This window comes from Chrysochloris asiatica, unplaced genomic scaffold (assembly GCF_000296735.1).
Source record: "Chrysochloris asiatica unplaced genomic scaffold, ChrAsi1.0 scaffold00037, whole genome shotgun sequence".
NCBI classification, from domain to species: Eukaryota; Metazoa; Chordata; class Mammalia; order Afrosoricida; family Chrysochloridae; genus Chrysochloris; species Chrysochloris asiatica.
Window position 1 is genome coordinate 14,438,456 of NW_006408555.1, and position 20,159 is coordinate 14,458,614.

Genomic DNA, 20,159 nt, shown 5'->3' on the forward strand with positions numbered 1-20,159 from the left:
AAAGCCTCATCTTTCTCCCGCGGAGCGGCTGGTAGTTTCGAACCGCTGACCTTAAGGTTCGCAGCCCGATTCGTAACCACTACGCTACCAGAGCTCCTTCTATATATTGCTATATTATTAAGTGCTTTCAAGTTGGTTCCAACTCATAGAAACCCTGTATAGGGTTTCCGAAAAGCAGCTGTGAGTTTGAACTGCTGACCTTGAAGCTCAGACTGACCTTGAGGTCGAGTGCTTATTTTACAGCGCCACACCAGGACTCCAGTCCTTATGTACAGACTCAGAATTTCAGTAGGAAGAGGTTTCCTTGAATTTGGAATCTCTAAAACCTCAACACTGATCTGTTTACCCTACCTGATTTCTAGCCCTTCAGTTATTTCTCAGTGCACTAGAGATCGGTTGCTGTTGTTAAGTATCATCAAGTCAGTCCCAACCCATGGCAACCTTGTACACAATGGAACATGATATTTCCTGGTCCTGTACCATCTTCATGGCCATGCTATCTTTGAGTCCATTGGTTTTGCTATCCTGTCAATCAACCTCATTGAGGATTTCCCTCATTTGTCATGACCCTTTGCTTTGACAATCACGATGAGCTTTTTTAGTAATTTGTCTTTCCTGATGATGTGTCCAGAATATGCAAGCTAAAGTCTCACTAACCTCACTTCTAAGAAGCATTCTGATTGTATTTCTTCTAAGATTGACTTGTTTGTTCTTCGGGCATTCCATGGAATAGTTAATATTGTCACCAACACCACAGTTTAAAAGCATCAATTCTTTTGTCTTTTTTTGTTTTCATTGTCCAGTTTCACATACATATGAGGGAATTGAAAAGACCATGACCTGAATCAGGAACACTGTAGTCACCCAAGTGACCTCTTTGCTTTTTAAAACTTTAACATGGTCTTTTGTAGCTGATTGCCCAGTGCAATACATTATGTGATTTCTTGACTTCATGTACATTGATTCTGGATTCAAGTTGTTGTTGTTATTAGTTGCCATCAAGTCGGTACCGACTCATAGTGCCCATATGTACAACGGACCACTGCCCGGTCCTGGGCCAACCTCTTGAGTGAAATTACTGACAATTTTTATTCCAGTTGTGAGAATTTTCATTTTCTTCAGGTCCAGGTGTAATCCCTTCTTAAAATGTAATCTTTAACCTTCAACAGTAAACAGTTCTGTTGTTATAGCTCTTGCTGTTAAGTATCATCAAGTTGGTTCTGACTGAGAGCAACTTTGTATAGGGTTTCTGAGGCTGTAAATCTTTGCAAGAGTTGAACGCCTCCATCTTTCTCCTAAGGAGCAGCTGGTGAGCTTGAACTGCCAAACTTGTAGTCCCCAGTCCAGTGCCACCATGTTCCCCATAAGTACTTCTAGTTGTGTTCGTGTTCAGCAAGCAAGATTGTGTCATCTGCATATCACAGGTTGTTAATGAATCTTCCTTCAGTCCTGATGCAGCATTCTTCTTCATATAGTCCAGTTTCACATATTATTTGTCCAGCAACAGATTGAATAAGTAAAGTGAAAGAATATAGCCCTGCCATATCCAATCCTGAACCACACAGATTCCCCTCGCGTTTAATGTACAGGTTCCATAATTGAGCGATGTAGAATTCTCATTCTTTGTAATGTTATCCATAATTCATTCTTATCCATAGTATCCACCATGCACTAGGGATTCAATCCTCTAAAACTTTAGACAATGCAGCCCTTGGCACACTTGTCAATTTCATCTTCTACAACTCATCTCCTCACCGTTGTTGTTGTTAAGTGCTGTGGAGTCAGTTCTTACTCATAGTAACCCTGTATAGAGTTTCTGTGGAGCACCTGGTGGGTTTGAACTGCTGACCTTGTGGTTCACAGTCAAGTGCTGATCTTACAGCACCACACCAGGAGTCCCATTTCCTCACTACATCCTTGTATTTCCGAACTAATTTTAAAATCAGCTTGTCAGTATCTGCAAAAAATCAGATGGACTTTTGACAATAATAGTTATTGCACTGAATCTGTAGGTCAATTTAAGGAGTATTGCCATCTTAACAGGAGTCCTAGTGTGGCGCTGTAGGATAAGCACTGGACTGAGATGTTAGTTTGAACCACAAGATCAGTGGTTCAAAATCACCAGCCACTCCTCGGAAAACCTACACAGGGTTACTATGGGTCAGAACCAACTGAATGGGTAACAACAACCATCTTAATAGAATCCTAGTGTGGCACTGCTGGCTAATATACTGGACTGCAAGGTCAGTTTGAATCGCAAGGTCGGAGGTTCAAACTCACTGGCCACTCCTCAGAAATCCTGTACAGGGTGACTATGAATCAGAACCTACTCTCTACGGTGCTTAACAACAACCCATTTTAACAGGGAGCATGGTGGGTGGCTCTAGACTATAAACCACAAGGTCAGCAATTCAAGCCCAGAAGCCATTCCTGAAGAGAAAGATGAGATTATCTGCTCCCACAAAGATTTACAGCCTCAGAAAACCTATACAGGATCGCTGTGAGATGGAATGGACTCAACTGCACTTAGCAGCAACACCCATCTTAACTACATTAAACCTTCTCATCTATGAGCATAGGCTAGCTTTCCATTTGTTTATTGTTAAGTGCTGTCCAGTTAATTCTGACTCATAGCAACCCTGTATAGGGTTTCCAGGAGCAGCTGGTGGGTTTGAACCACCAGCCTTGTGCTTCAAACTGACCTTGCAGTCCAGTGCTTATCCTACTGGACTCCATTTGTTTAGGTCTTCTTTAATTTCTTCCCCCAGTGCTTGGTAGTTTTCACTATACAAGTCATATACTTCTTTGTTAAATAAGGTATTGCTAATACCTTATTCTTTTTCAGTACTATTATAAACGGAATTATTTTCTTAATTTCCCCTTTGGATTTTTCATTGCTAGTGTATAGAAATGAAATTGATTTTTATATTGATCTTGTATCCTGCAACCTTGCTGAACTTGTTTATTGCTGGATACATTATAATTTTATCTCTAATCCTCACAACAACAGGGCACACAGGGTGATATTATGACAATTTTACAGATGCTGCCAGGAAACAAGGAGCCTGAGATCAGTGATATTAAGAAAAATAACAATGGTAATAAATTGTCGAGACTAGAAACAAATCATAAAGGTTCAAATGTCCTCTAATGTCAACTACTTTCCAATATGTCATATGCCTTACAATAAGGCTTAACCTCCCTACTCTTTAACTAGTTATTCTTAATATGCCCTTATGAGCAAATTCATAATTTTTGACTCTTTGTGCACATCAAATAGGTCCCATTTATTTGTTTTACTGCGTAAACTTGCAAAATAATAACGGATTGGGCTGTTCTAAAATGACTCTATCCTTAATAAAATGTCCAATATGATTTATTTTTTTAAGAGTAGAAACTATCACTTATGGCATAAGGAAGACATTTTCTCTCTGTACAATTATTTAAATCTCTTCTAAAGGCTAAATATAAATGACATTTGAAAATGAGAAAGCAAAGAGGGAAGGAATTAAAAACACTTATGGTATTTTTAATCTGTTATTGATTGCACTTTCTCCAGATTAAATGAAGTCCTGCATACCCAGGCAGCTTGCAGAACTGCAGGCGTGTGGCATGTCAGATACACTGAATATAATGAAAGGCCAAAGGACAACCTTGCTAGAAATTAAATAAAACTGTGCTCTCTAGGCTTTCATTTCAGGCAAATGTTTGTCCCAGCTTCCAAAGTCCAGATATTAATTGGGACACTATATGGTAGTAAAGGAGCTCTGGTAGCATAATGGTTATGAATCAGGCTGCGAACCACAAGGTCAGCAGTTCGAAACTACCAGCTGTTCCGTAGGAGAAAGATGAGGCTTTCTGCTCCCATAAAGCTTTATAACCTGGGAAACCCTATACCGGGTCGCTATGAGTCAGAACAGACTCGATGGCACATAACCACCATATGGTAGTGAGGAGTCCTGGTGTGGCACTGTGGGGCTGATCACCTCAAGGTCAGAGGTTCAAACTCACTCCTTGGAAACCCTATACAGGGTCACTATGAATCGGGACCGAATAGATTAACAACACCAACAACACATGGCAGTGAAATCAGATTTCAAGTAATATTTGACCTCCTCAGGTTTCAACAGCTCATTACACTAGCTCTCTTTATCTGGAGTCCACAAGGAAAGATGGCATGCCACCACTCAAAGCCACAAACAAATCCCTTGGCTGCATTTACTTCCATACTACATATGGCCCAAGGTCCTTTGGAAAATGAAACGTGCTGCATTACAATTTCAAATATTGCCAGAGGTTGAAAATTAATGCACCAAAGAGCACACTGTTTTGGCCTTCTGTCTAAAGGGCAAGTACAGACAAATTAGGGTCTAGAACTGTGTACCATCTATAAGGATTGTTTCCTGTACAAAACTCCAATGAAAACAGCGCATTCAAATGGTAATGAGGAGAAGGCCTGGGTGCAGATAATGGTATATTAAACTTGGATGAGCTAATTGTGCATTTTCATGTGAATCAGCCTCCTGCTAAGACTCATTAGGAATGCATATTAAAGATATAGACAAGCGCCTCGCCTTTTAATCAAGTGTCTTATTTCTAACAACACTATTAGTATTGTGAACATTCTGGTAAGTGGAATATTTGACTGAAATTTAATTGCGCAGTCTGGAAATGTTATTCCATTTCAAAGCTGTAAGGATAGCTTCTTGTGGGGGTAGAATGGAGAGAAGTAGATGAGAAATGAAAGAAAGAAGAAGAAAAAGAGAGAAAGTGGACTAGAATAGGAAACGATCAATTATTTTCTCTTAAAAAGTAAATATGCTGGCCCATTCAGCAGAATTCTTATTTGGAAACCATACAAATTCCCACAAAACACCAGTCTGCAGATGGTGCTGAGAAAATGAGGGTCATAACCGAGCAGCAAGTCTTCGGGAAAGTGAGAAAGAGTTCTGCACTGGAGGGACAGACCACGTGGGGAGTCCGGGGCTCCTGCATTGCCTGGGATGGCAATCAGCGTGTTGAAGAGCAGAAAAACACTCATATGATTCTGACTAGACAATGAGCAAGACAACACGACAATTTGGTTCATTAAAAAATTGAAATTCAAGGACAGCCTTGGAATTCTTCAATTCCTTGCAGATTTGTGTTGTCTGTTTGCTTGTTATTTCATAATGTAACGTATTTCAAAGACTTCCTATTATAAAATATTTGTTTGTTTAAATTTTGGTTCCAAAGTATATTAAAGAGATGTTGTTGTTTAGTGCCATCGAGTTAGTTCAGACTCATAGCGACCCAGTATAGAGTTTCCAAGGAACAGCTGGTGGGTTTGAACTGCCAACCTTGTGGTTTGCAGTTCAGTGCTGATTCTCAAGGTCAGTTTGAACCACAAGTTGGTGGTTCTAACCTAGCAGATGCTCCTCAGAAAACCTACACAGGGTTTTAAAGAGATAGAAGAAAGAAAAAAATTTTTTCCTTAACTTGCAAAAGACATTTCTAAATATTGAAGTCATTTCTAGGAGATCCTGGGATAATGCCATGCTAACCACACGTCGTTGTCCTGATCTCATTTCCAACACTCTCTACAAGGCAGGTCATTAACCTGTGTAAGCAGGCTGCTAGCCAGCCATTCGGGGTACATCAGAAGCCACAAGTCCTGCCGGAGTTTTGAGGGATGCAAAGCCAAGCCGGGTTTCTGTCTCCAGTGGACCCCTGGAGTAAAGAAAGGTTTCTTTCACCTCAATCTTGGGGGGATATTCATGAGCAGACCCAAGTAGCTAAAGCCTTAGGGTCTCCAGAGGGTAGGCAGCACATGTCCCTCTGACTCTGTGAGCCTCAGAACAGGTACTCAATTGTGCCAACTCTCGGAGGACCCTGGTGGAAGCAGCACTTATGACCAGAGCCTGCATCTGGAGGATGATAATCCCTTCCACCCAGATGTGAGGCTGGCGTGGGACGACCAGGCAGTGTTTCATTCTGTTGTTTACAAGGTCACTATGACTCGTATCTCCCTACACATGACCTAACAACACCTAACTAAACAAATCAATAGAAAACTTAGCAAAGGATCTTAGCAAGCAAACCACATAGAAGGACATGAAAATGGCCGTGAAACTCAAAAAGATCTTCAATGTCACTGTTAACCACAAGATGCACAGTTCAAACCCACTAGCTGCTCCTTGGAAGCCCTACACAGGGTCGCTCTGATTTGGAACTGACTCCACAGCACACAATAACAATAGGCATCATAAACATATACCAATAATGAGATACAACTTTTCACCAGAGCTTTAATAGTTTGTAGCATCCTGAGGTGGAAAGAATTTTCAGAGAAAGTGGCACCCCCAACCTTGCTTGTGACAATGGAAATTGAAATCATTTTTTGCAAAATAATCAGGCAATTTCTATAAACTAAAAATGTACCTATTATTTGATTGAGATGTTGCTCATTTTGGAAATCAATTCTAGACATTTCAGGCTTTGAGCATTTTTATTGTTGGGGAAAAATAAAGAGAAGACAAGAAAAGAATATGTCTTAAGAATCTTTAGAACTAAACACTCTTTAGACTTGGCTGAAGATTTGGGAAGTGTGAAGATGTTCGATTACCCTTTGTCCCATACTGGAGGAGACTGAAAGAGGAACCTGTCTCTTCTAGCTGTCTGCTTCCTAATATTGATTTAAAATGGTGGTGGTGGTGTGCTGTGGAGTTGGTTCCGACTCTGTATAGGGTTTCCGAGGCTGTAAATCTTTACAGGAGCAGAAAAACCTCATCTTTCTCCTGTGGAACGGCTGGTAGTTTCAAATTGCTGACCTTGAGGTTATCCGTCCAACTCTAACCACTATGCCCAAAATTGCAGTCATAAAAAGAGGTCATGTTGGTGCTTTCCACAATGTACAGATCAATTGTTTTAAAGGGACAAACACAGAGTTTAAAAAACAGTGCAACTTACCCCATAGAGAATGAGGCCAGTGCTTGCAATTTATACAAAGGAGTGTGGAGTCGCAAAAGAACACAAGATTGTTCAGTTAGAACTGAACCTGGATCAAGTTGGGCTCCTAGCCATAGTGGCTTCTTGATCACCACACTGTCTTTCCAGTTGCCAAACTTGGAAACTAATAGCATTCATCTTGTCGGTTGCATGTTTGCATTAGAAATAATACAAATACAACCCCTGGCTCACCAGCTGGTGATGGCTGAGAATTTACTGCAGGGTCAAAAAAGTCCACCCCATTGCTGTTGAGTCTATTCCGGTTCATGGAAGCCCTAGAGACAGAGTCAACCTGCTCCCCAGGGTTTCTAAGACGGTCAAGCTAACCCAAGCAGCCGCATCTCTCTCTTTCGGAACAGCTGGTGGGTTCCAACCTCCGACTGTTCAGTTAGCAGCCGAGCACTTAAACATAACACCACCAGGGTTTCTTACTGCCTGGTTGTTGTTGTTAGGTGCCATCGAATCAGTACCGAATCATACCGACCCGATCCTGGGCCAACCTGACTATTGTTGCCACGCTTGAGCCCACTGATACAGCCACTTGGCCAATCTATCTTGCTGGAGGTGTTCCTCTTTTTCTCTGGCCCTCCACCCTACCAAATATGATATCCTTCTCCAGTAAATGGTCCCTCCTGACAATATGTCCGAAGCATGAAAGATGAAGTTTGGCCATGCTGGCCTCCAAGGAGCACTCTGGCTGCACTTCTTCCAACACAGATCTGTTGCTTCTTTTGGCAGTTCATGGCACTATCAATATTCTCCTCCAACACCATAACTCAAATGCATCAATTCTTCTACGGTCTTCCTTATTCACTGTCCAGCTTTCATATGCATATGAGGTTATTGAAAATACCATGAGCAAACCTTAGTCCTCAAGCTGACATTTTTGCTCTTCAACACTTGAAAACACTTGCAGCAGGTTTGCCTAATACAATACATCATTTGATTTCTTGACTGCTGCTTCCATGAGTGTTGATGGTTGATCCAAGAAGAATGAAGTCCTTGACAACTTCAATCTTTTCTCTGTTTATAAGAATGTTGTTTATTGGTCCAGTGGTGAGGATTTTTGTTTTCTTTACATTGAGATGCAATCCATACCAAAGGCTGTGCTCTTTGATCTTCATCAGTAAATATTTTAAGTCCTCTTCACTTTCAGCAAGCAAGGTTGTATCATCTGCATATAGCAGGTTTTTAATGAGTCTTCCTCCAATCTTGATGCCACATTTTTCTTCATACAACCGAGCTTCTCGGAGTATTTGCTCAGCATGCAGGTTGAACAAGTATGGTTAAGGAATACAATCCTGTCGCACACCTTTCTTAATTTTAAATCATTCAGTGTTGCCATGGTAGTTATTAACTGCATGGTTGTTGTTGTTGTTAAGTGCCATCGAGTCGGGTCCGACCCATAGCGACCCTGTACAGGGTTTCCGAGGGTGTAAATCTTTACGGGAGTAGAAAGCCTCATCTTTCTCCCGCGGAGCAGCTGGTAGTTTCGAACCGCTGACCGTAAGGTTCGCAGCCCGTTTCGTAACCACTACGCTACCAGAGCTGATGCTAACAAACTGCGTGGTAGTCACTATTATTTCTATTGAGGTCGTATGGGTGGGGAGGTGACGTTAGATAATGTCTCCCCATCTGGAGCTAAATAGTGAGAACATTTTACTCAGTTTTTATGCTATTTGCAATAAATATGTAGATAATTTTGTGCTGAAGAAATTATATATGTCCCATGGTAGTTCTCTTGGGTAAAATGAGGACTATTATTGACTGGCTGCTTCTAACTCAGTAAACTGAAAACGGTACAATTTTATAAGGATGGCTTCTCTTTAAGGGAAGGCATGGGGCCTGGTGAGATAAACCTTAGAGTATTTCTCACCCTAAGGTTCTGGTTCTAGGCCTTGTCTTTTGTTTGCAGCCTGGCAGGGAGACGGCTGGCGCAGTTTAGTGTAGGGACAAGCAGTGATTCTAAGTCAGATTACAGTCCAAGAAATGCAGACTAGAAATGCAGAACAGCAATGAAATTCAACTGCCTGGTTGCTACTCTACCAGACAACACACCTATGGACACCTTTCATTTGTCTGAATCTAATTAAATCCCATAATCCCATATGAATATTAACCTTTCACAAATTTTTGGTTATCTGTCTTCAACCATTTTGCCACTTACAAGACTCGACGGCACTTAACAACAACAGGCTTTACTAAAAGCAGCTCAGCCATCTGTTTTTTCCAGACATATATGTACATTATTTTTCACATGAACACTTAAAACCATAAAAGCTCAAGGTGTACTCAAGATTATTTTTTTTAAAAGACCAGGCTTACTAGTCAAAAAGAGACTGGAGGAACCTCAGACCTTGGCCCTCGACCACCCTTCAAGTCAGGAAAGGAATTCACCCTTGTGTCCCAATTTTCAGCCACACAGTAGACAGGTATACAGTGGGGAGGGGACAACAAACACGAGTAAGGTAATGCTCACCATGGAATGGTCAATCATTCAAAATCAAAGGGCAACATGTTCCTTAGGACAAAGTTGAGAAAAGATGGGGAGGTGGGTGGAATAGAAATAGGAACCATAGTGTGGTACCTTGAAGTTACTTGATAAGACTTTTCTATCCAAAGTCTTCTTAATTCCCACCAAGTGATTAGGTTGTTGTTGTTGTTATTGTTGTTATGTGCCGTAGAGCTTGTTCTGACTCACAGTGACCCTGTACAGGGCTTCCGAGGCTGTAAATCTTTACGGAAGCAGAAAGCCTCGTCTTTCTCCCGCGGAACAGCTGGTAGCTTCGAACTGCTGACCTTGAAGTTGGCAGCCCGATGCGTAACCACTATGCTACCAGAGCTCTTTAAGTGATTGGGTGGGATCATGCAAATAAAGTATACAGGACTCTAAAGCTAGGATTGGTTAGTTTTGCCCTCCAGCCAGCTTAAAAGAAGCCATCTCTGAAACAGAGACAGAGATCCCAGGATCATCAACAAGGTAGAGCATGACATGGCAAGAGACAATGGCCAGGATGACAGCAGAGACAACTGGAGAAGAGAAACAGACCAGCATCCAGCTCTAGGCCTCTGGATGCAGTAAAACTGAGCGCCTACAGACAGGAGACTTGCTTGCAGAATATGCCCTTTAGGCACTCACAGCCTGAAGTTTCATATCACTTGCCAAAGCTGGGCAGACACAAGGGACCACATGGCTGAGAGGCTGAAGACAAGACTGAGGCGTGCCTGCAGTCTGGCAGACAAGAGGCGTTCTGACTGGAGAACTGCCACATCCTGCGTTGGATTTGACCCTGAATTGTACCCTGTCCACTTTCCTAATAAACTCCATAATCATATTGTTATCAGTTCTGTGTGGCCATTGCAATGGATTATTAAGGCCAGATGTAAAGCAGAGAGTGCTGTAGGAGGGATGGTTGGGGTCCGAATAGGGTAAAGAAGGTTGTAGAATGGAAGCATGTCTGACCTCTGCTTCAAAGTTGGCCTTGGGCTGATTTTGAGTTTCATTCTCTTTCTCCTTTGTGAAGCCAAGGGAAGTCAGACACGGTCCCACATGGTCTTTCCCCCCAGGGAAGAAGCAGGATAACTGCTGTTGCTTAGAGGGGATTGCAGTCATTGAGATGAAGCAACGTGTTGGGTTTGGTGAATGTAAAATGGATGCTTCTTTGTAAACTTTGACTCAATTCACAGTAAAAAAAAAATTTTTTTTAATTTTTAAAGCTAAAAGTGTGGGTTATAGCCCATATCAGGGTCAAGATTTACCTTGATCATTTACAGTATCAGCTGTAATGATACTCAGCCAAAAACCCTGTTTCGCTCAATCTTCCCAGAAGGTATTCTGGTTTTAATAGAAACTAGGAACAGTTTAAATGAGATTGGAGTCCCCATTGTTCTTTGTAATGAAACTTTGTTGTTGTTGTTATTGTTAAGTGCCTTCAAGTTGATTCCAACCCATAGCAACCCTGTCTAGGGTTTCCAAGGAGTGGCTGGTGAGCTTGAACTGGCAACCTTGTGGTTAAAACCGACTGCAGTCCAGTGCATTAACCCACAGCGCCACACCAGGACAATCTCCTAAAACTTGTTCATGCTCTAGTATTATCAGTCAGGACTACCATCTTTGGTTACCCCAGGCAGTGTTAGAAGAGAATTTCTTACAGTGACTCAAGTAACTAGATGCTAAGAAATAAAGAATCTCTGATTAATCATAACGACATTCTTTATTTGAAGAAGCCAACAGATTGAGGCATCGATACAACATGATAAGTAATATGGGAGAAAATTAAGACCTGTGGCTCAAGGAAGCAAACATAAGGAGTTATATTTAACCTTCAAAATTGTGTCTGAATTTCTATGAGGACAGAAGTCTCAATTTCAAAAATAAGAAACCATAATAACTGCTTCAAGACAGTTACCTTGGTAGGAGGTTTAATATAGTAAAAACCTATATTAAATATATCGTAACCCCTCTATTACCATTAAGGGCATGTTCCCATATGACCTAAATGTATTGGAGAGTAGGACCTTCAATAGCAGACTGTGACAAGACCTTCAATAATAGAATCCCAGTAATTATTCAAACTTTTATTTTAAGGTCTATTTTTCCTTTTTTTTTTTTTAAAGGCTCTATTTATTTGAGTTCCAGCAGTACTTCTTTTGTCAGCTGGAAAACTCATTCTGACAAGCAAGAGTAGAACCTTTGTTACAGTAAACTGAATGCAGTGATCATGTAGGTAGGTATAGTCTACAAAGAGAAAATCCTGCTTCTACTTGTGTTTATGCCCTAATGGGATAACTAGCAAAGCCTTCTCTGAATCATTTTTAGTAAAGACTGTAATAGAATGCTTTCTATTAAAAAGCAGTGCCTTTTCATGATCATTGGATATAGGCTCCAAGATAAAAATCTATATTAAATATATCGTAACCCCACTATTACCTAAAGATGGCACGACAGGAGGAGGCAATGGAAGACTGCTACTATAATTTTAGTTGCTGATTAGAAATATCCAATTGTTGTTGTTGTTGTTGTTGTTGTTGTTGTTAAGGGCCGTTGAGTCAGTTCTGACCCATTGCGACCCTGTATAGGGTTTCTGAGGAGCAGCTGGTGAATTTGAACCACCGACCTTGCAGTTCAAACTGACTTTGCAGTCCAGCTCATTAGCCCACAGCATATTCAATAGCTGCTCACTGATAGTAAAACTGGACTCCTGGTAAGGCGTTGTAGGATAAGCCCTCGACTGTGAACCACAGGGTCAGCAGTTCAAACCTACCAGTAGCTTCTCTGAAATTCATAGAGCTGCTATGAGTCAAAACTGACTCAAAGGCACTTAAACAGCAAAAACAATAGCAAAATTGGGAACATAGTGGCTCTACAGAATAAACACTGGGTGCAAACTATAAGGTAGATGGTTCGAGCTGGATCAGGCCCACAGACATGCCTCAGGTGAAAACTGAGCTTTCTGCTCCCACAAAGATTTATAGCCTTGGAAACCCTCACAGAGTCACTAAGAGTTGGACCTGACTCAATAGCACTTAACAACGATAACAAAATCAATCTCAAACTCACTATGTTCAAATAAAGTCTCATTCTAAAATATCATCCACCACTCCTCCAGACACATAAAGCCTTCCTAATCACAGAATTTGGTGAGTTGCTGTAGGATAAGCACCAGACTGTTAACTGAAAGGTCAGCAGTTCAAATCCACCAGCCACTCTCTAAGAAACCCTAAACAGAGTTACTATGAGTAGGAACCAACTTAATGGCAAATAAACAACAAAAAAAGACAAATCAAAGAATGTATGATGCTGTTACATACTCAGAGAAACCTTACTTCTTAGCATTTATCCGTGTTAGGATTTTACATCGATTTGTGTGGCTAACTGTCTGACTTCCCATTAGATTGTAATGACTACGTATATTTCTGCTCATCATGGTAGCCACGGTACTTGACATTGAGTAGGTGCCCAATAAATATTTGTCTAAATCCTGTGCTTCCATAACCTCCTTTTGATTACCATTTTCATTTCCTTAATTACCTTTCATCTCATAAAGGAGCTCATAATCTTTAGTTTCACATCGCTCAAATTATCCTGAACACTGTTGTCTGTTAAGTTTTCCTAAAACACAGCTGGATCATATCACACTTCAACTCTAATGTTTTCCACGTTCCTCGTTATCTTAAGTTTAGGTTTGTCAACCAAGATTCCCTAGCTGATGGATTGTGGCCCCCAACCTATGTGCTGGAGCCCTAACCCCAATGCCTGTGGATGTAGTCCTGCTTGGAAAGACATTGTCTTTGTTATGCTAATGAAGGCACACCAGCATATAAACCTAATCACTGTTGTATAAGAGGAGTGGATTAGACACAGACATGTACCGCAGGTGAAAATCGGTACCACATAAGGATCGGCTACCTACCTACCTGCGGGAGGAAGATGAGGCTTTCTACTCCCGTAAAGATTTACACCCTCGGAAACCCTGTACAGGGTCGCTATGGGTCGGACCCGACTCGATGGCACTCAACAACAACAACCTACCTACCTAGAAAGAATATCTACCAGGAAGCAATCAATGCAGCTGAGATCCAGTCTTAGCTGTTAAGCCTCCAAAACTGTCAGAAAATAAATTTTTGTTCTTTATTGTCACCCTCTTGGGGTATTTGTGCCAGAGCAGTACTAGTTAACTAAGACACCCCAGCAAAGTTTTTATTTCTTCTTTGAATATTGTTGCACATATTTCATTTACCTTACCCATAGCAGCTACTTGTGTGTCTTTTTCTCTCTCTCTCTCTCTCTCTTTTTTATTACAGTCCCTTAAAGACTGAATTTTGACCCACAGCAAACACCATGTCTTCTGCAGAGTAGATATTGGCTTCAGAGTGCAGAGCAGCATGTTGCTTAAGGAACAGATCTAACAAAGCTGTTGGTGGTGGTGTTGTTAAGTGCCATAATGTTGGTTCTAACTCATAGTGACCCTGGTTTCCAAGGAGCAGCTGGTGGGTTTGAACTGCCAGCCTTGTGATTAGCAGTCCAATGCTTATCCTACAGAACCACACCAGGACTCCACCATAGCTGTAGATGTAAGAGAACATGTAAGTGTTCTCTGATGCTTTGAGCGACACCTTTCTATCACTGCTGGACATAAAGGAGCAGCACTCATGATGACCAGCTCAGCGGTGAGTTCCACATCAAGAGAAATGGTCAAGGGATTGTTACACACTTTTCTTTTTTTTTTGATAATTTATTTTTGTTGTTGTGGAGAGTATACACAGCAGAACAGAACATACACCGATTCAGTAATTTCTACATGTACAATTCTGTGACATTGATTACATTCCCTGAGTGATATAACCATTCTCACTCTCCTTTACCAACGTGTTCCTCTCCCACAAACAAACCCAGTGTCCCCGAAGTTTCCTATTTAAATCTCTCAAGTTGCTGTTGTCAATTTGATCCCATCTGCTGTTGTTAAGCACTGTCGAGCTGATTCCAACTCATAGCGACCCTCTAAGGGGCTTCCAAGAGCAGCTGGTGGGTTTGATCTGCTGACCTTTCAGTTAGCAGTCCAGTGCTTATCCTACATATAGACAAAAGAGCTCAAAGTTCAAGACTGACATTATTTACTTGTTAACCTAGCTCTGGTAGCATAGTGGTTACGAGTCTGGCTGCAAATCTCAAGGTCAGAAGTTTGAAACCACTGGCTGTTCCATGAGAGAAAGAAGAGGCTTTCTGCTCCCATAAAGACTGACAGCTTCGAGACCCTATGCGGGGTCGCTATGAGTCAGAACTGACTCCACAGCACACTGATTGTTTGGTTTTAAGAAGACATCGGGGTTTTTAGTGTAAGATTCAGTGATTATATCAGAACATTATTTCCAGATTTTTTTCAGTCCCCATATTCCAGAAAGTCTAGATTTCAGGAGAACTTGAGACTTTATTCTGCGTTTTCCCCTTTTGATCAGGATTCTTCTATAAAATCTTTGATCAAAATGCTCTTAATTAAAATACATGGATAGTGTGCACAGACACACACACACTTAGATTGTCTATATCATAGAGAGAAGTACACACTTCACTGTTATCTACTCCAGGGCAAGTAATTGACATAATTGAAAAAGAGAGGAGACACTTCCTGAAAGATTTGATAGTAACAACTGCCTTCAAAACTCAGGATGTTTCCTCCAACTTGGGTAGATGCTTTCTGAGTAAGACAGGACTCTCTTTATTTTGCAAATATTAACATCCTTTTTGAGCAATTATTTACCATTATTATATGATGATATTGAAAATATCCACACACTCTCTCTCTAAAAATATATAAAACATATACACTCATCCCTCTGAGAACTGGTTCCAAGATCCCCACAGATAGCAAAATCCATGAACGCTCAAGCACATTATACAAGGAGACTCAAAAAGTGCTTTTTAAAAATGGAATAAGACGATCTAGGAATTTTCCCATGAAATTTTCAAGCCTTCTCGCATACTTGTAGTATTTGTATATAGCCTATGCCCATCTTCCTGTATAAATCACCTCTAGATTACTTAAGGTGCCCTGGAGTGGTGTTGTAAGATAAGCACTGGATTGCTAACCTCAAGGTCAGAGGTTCACACCCACCAGCCAATTCTCAGAAACCTTATCCAGGGCTACTGAGTCAGAATACTCAACAGCATTTAACAATAGATTATTTATAATACCTTATGTTTTTTGTTGTTAAGTTCCATCCAGTCGGTTCTGACCCCGTAGCAACCCTGGATAGGGTTTCCAAGAGTGGTTGGCAGGTGTGAACTACTGACTTGTGGCTAGCAGTCCAGTGCTGACCCTACAGCCCACGTCAGGTCTCCTGGTAAAATGTAAATGTTGTATAAACAGCATGATATTATCAGGAGGGACCAGTCACTGGAGAGGGATATTATGTTTGGTAAGGTGGAGGGTCAAAGAAAAAGAGGAAGACCCCCAGAGAGATGGATTGGCCAAGTGGCAGCATCAATGGGCTCAAGCGTGGCAACGATAGTGAGGTTGGCCCAGGATCGGGCAGTGTTTCGTTCTGTTGTACATAAGGTCACTATGAGTCGGTACCTATCGATGGCACTTAAAAACAATAACAGTGCTTATTGCTTTGACCACTTAATTGCTTTTTATCTCCTCTCCCCACCCCAATATTTTCCATCCAAGTTTAGTTGAATCTGAAGATGCAGAGCTTCCTGATTGGGAGGGCTGATTGCCTACACACAGAGACATGAATTTAGAACCAATGTCAATGTAGTATCCAACTGGTAGCACTCTTTCATGAAGTTCATTGTAATACACATCCTATGTCTGCAAAAGGAGCCCTGGTGGCACCATGCTTCAAGCATCCGGCTGTTAATTGAAAGGTGGCCACCAGCAGCTCTGGGAGAGAAAGATGTAGCAGTCTGCTTTGTAAAAATTTACAGCCTGAAAACCCCTATGGGGCAGTTCTAACCTGTTCTATTGGGTCATTATGAGTCCAAATAGGTTGGAAGGGTTTTTAGGGTTCAGTTTGGTTTTTGTCTGCAAAGCTGATTGATTGATACTGCTTAATATAAACATCTTCCTGAGAGGTGCTCATTTATGATAGTGCTGTAATTTGCAAGGTGGCCCCTGATGACTTGGGGTTTGATTTTGGGGTTTTGGGTGGGGTTTTTTTAACTTTTTATTGTGAATTGTGGCACAGTGGTTATGCACTGGGCTCCTAAATACAAGGTACACAGTTCGAATCTACTGGCCGCTCCACAGGAAAAAGGTGAGACTTTCTGCTTCCACAAAGATTTACAGCCTTGGAAAGAAGGCCGCTGTGAGTCAGAACTGACTCGACGGCACACCACCACCACTACCACCATTGTGGATTGAGTGACGGTTTACAGAGCAGATCATCTGTTGTACAGCCAGCAAATCATATACTTTGCTACATTACAGTGGTTGCAATCGCCTCCAAGAACCACCGGTTAACAGTTGTTGCTGCTCTTAGGTGCCATTGTGTCAGTTCTGACCCACAGATACCCCTGTATAGGGTTTCCAGGAAACAGCTGGTGAGCTTGAACCTCCAACCTTGCAGTTTCAAACTGACTTTGTAGACCAGTGCATTAAGACACAGCCCCACATCAGTTACCAGTATTTACCTCTATTTCCTTTCACTCTTGTACTCTGCCTGTGTCTCCTGTTACCTTTACCTTTCATCTATCTCTCCGTAAAAATGGAGATGTTTACGTTCAAGTTAAAAAAAAAAAAAAAAAAAAAGAATGGGAACTTACTTTTTTCTGTTCTTAAAGCCTTAGAGTATAAATCAATCAGGAATCTTGACCACCTTGTTGGCCGAGTTCTCACTGGACTTCACTGGAGGGCCTGTGGGAAAGTCAGGGTTACTGGATAAGTATCACAAATATTTAGGATTCTTCAAGGTCAAGAAAGACAAATCTGCCAGGAATGGAAACATGGGGAACCTACAAATAAATGCAGTCCATCCTTCACCAGCAAAGCGTTTGCCTTACTCTCAGTCCCTGGTGTCCTGGTTGATGTTCTAGCAGCTGTTCATGAGGAATGACTACACCCTGGATATCTGAGGGGATTCTTTACTGGGATCTGTGAAGAATGAAAGCCCTGACCTTTACCTTTCATTTAAATCCCTTTTTCTGGAATATTCCCCTGTTTCGTGTTTGCTGGCTGTTCTGCTGGGGCTGGGACAGGAAGAGCGCTGGGCTTGCGCTGTGAGGGTAAGGAATAGTGAGAGGGCAGGGACTTGTGATAAAATGCTGATCGGGATTCCGTGAACAAAGTCTTCAGGCTTAAAGCCAGAGAGACACAGTTAAAAAATCAATCTGATAAAGGCAGCAGAAGCTTTACCCAAAGGTCTTACTTGGTAAAGTGTGGATGGGGTTTTTTGTCATCTTCGGTTTTTATAAATACACAGGTATGCTGCCAGGAGCCCTGATTTGTCATTAAAGGGTCCTCCTACACCAAAAAAAAAAAAAAAAGCATTGTCTACCCTCAACTTATATCACCTACTTGCTGTCCATTTCTAGCACACATACACACACACACAAAAGGTACAACAGAAAATACTCAGTAACACAGAGAATTGCTAAGCAACTAAGCAGTTGGCTAATCATGGACTGTGCAATTATGATATTTTCATTCTGGCTCTGAAAAAAGAAACACTCAAAATGAATGAAATATGCATCTGTGCCTCTAGCAAAGAAATTAAGTCACCTTATTAACTGTGTGATTTTTATAAAAGCTTTGAGAACTAGTCACTCAGGAGGCCTTTTGTTTGCATTGAACCTCATCGCCTACCCCATCTTAATTCCTAGAATATAAAGCAACCTGAATTTAAACATCTTCATTTTTACTGGGAGAGCAAATAAAATACTTGGACCATTTGGAGACAGAATATACATTAAAATAAAAAAAAAATTTAAAGTCAATATTAGTTGTTTCATATTATAGTTAGTATGTTCCTTACAGTGGTTATCGTATTGTTTTCTATTATTATCACTATATTGCAACTATTATTAGGCACATAGGGATACATCATTAAGACTTTAAGAAACTAACAAGACAGGAATTACTATTGTCATTGACTAGATAAGGAGCTCTGGTAGCGTAGTGGTTACGAATCGGGCTGCGAACCTTAAGGTCAGCGGTTCGAAACTACCAGCTGCTCCGCGGGAGAAAGATGAGGCTTTCTACTCCCGTAAAGATTTACACCCTCGGAAACCCTGTACAGGGTCGCTATGGGTCGGAACCGACTCGACGGCACTTAACAACAACAACAGATAAGGATAGAATTTCAAATTACAATTAACATTCTGAAGCTCCCACTGATAATAGGTCCCAAAGCCTCTATTAAATCTCATATTGGAATGACTCCAAAGTCCACAAACATCCGCCTCATCAGTCATGTTTCCATCTAAAACTTGTCAGAGATCAATGAGAAATGCATAATTTATATCTTTCTATTATACTGGTCAATCTAATGATAATATTAATGTAATTTCAGACATTTTCATTAAATTTTAGCTATATTATCCATAAAAGTTTTATAAATATTAATCTCAAATTATTAAAGGCTCGAAATACCTTATGTCAAATGCCCACACATTTATTATTGCTTTATATTGAGAAAATTACCCAAAGAAATTGTGATGAAATGAGAAAGTTAGTGCAATGTGTTTTTTTAAAAAATCACTAGTTTCTAATCACTTTGAAATGATACTTGGCATTCTTAGCCAAGAGAATGTATTCAATTGGGGAGATTATGACTAAGAGGATTAACTGTCAATTCCCAGGAAAGGAAGCTGCTATTGTTGTGAGGTGCCATCAAGTCAGTTCTAACTCATAGCAACACCCTTTGTGTAAGAGAACAAAACACTGCTCAGTCCTGCAGAACCCTCCCACCATCCTCAAAATTGTTGCGGTTTGAGCCCATTGTAGCAGGTACTGTCGATCCATAGCCTCATATTCCACGGATGCTCAACTTTTTACTAAGCATCATGTCCTTTCCAGGGATAAGTCCTTCTTGATAGCATGTCCAAAATGAGACCAAGTCTTGCCATCCATCTGTAGTAGTTAAGATTTTGTGACAACATGACTGGGCCAGGATTCTCAGGGGTTAGCAGTTAAGATATAATAATCCCTCATGATGAGATCTAATATGATGTCATCACTTCCATGCTGAGATCTGCTATGAACAGCCAATCAATTGAAAAGAAGTTTCCTCAGATGTGTGAACTGCAACATATTTCAGCTTACAACAATAAAATTAGAGCGGAGTGAGCAGAGAAAGAGGGACCTTGTTGTTGTTGTTGTTAGGTGCCATCGAGTCAGTACCAACTCATAGCAACCCTATGCACAGCAGAATGAAACACTGCCCGATCCTGGGCCAATCTCACTACCGTTGCCACACTTGAGTCCATTGATGCTACCACTTGGCCACTCCATCTCATCTCGTTGGGAGTCTTCCTCTTTTTCTCTGACCGTCCACCCTACCAAACATGATATCCTTCTCCAGCAACTGGTCTCTCCTGACAACATGTCTGAAGTATGAGAGATGAAGTTTGGCCATCCGGCCTCCAAGGAGCACTCTGGCTGCACTTCTTCTAACACAGATCTGCTGGTTCTTTTGGCAGCCCCTGGCACTTTCAATATTCTTCTCTAACA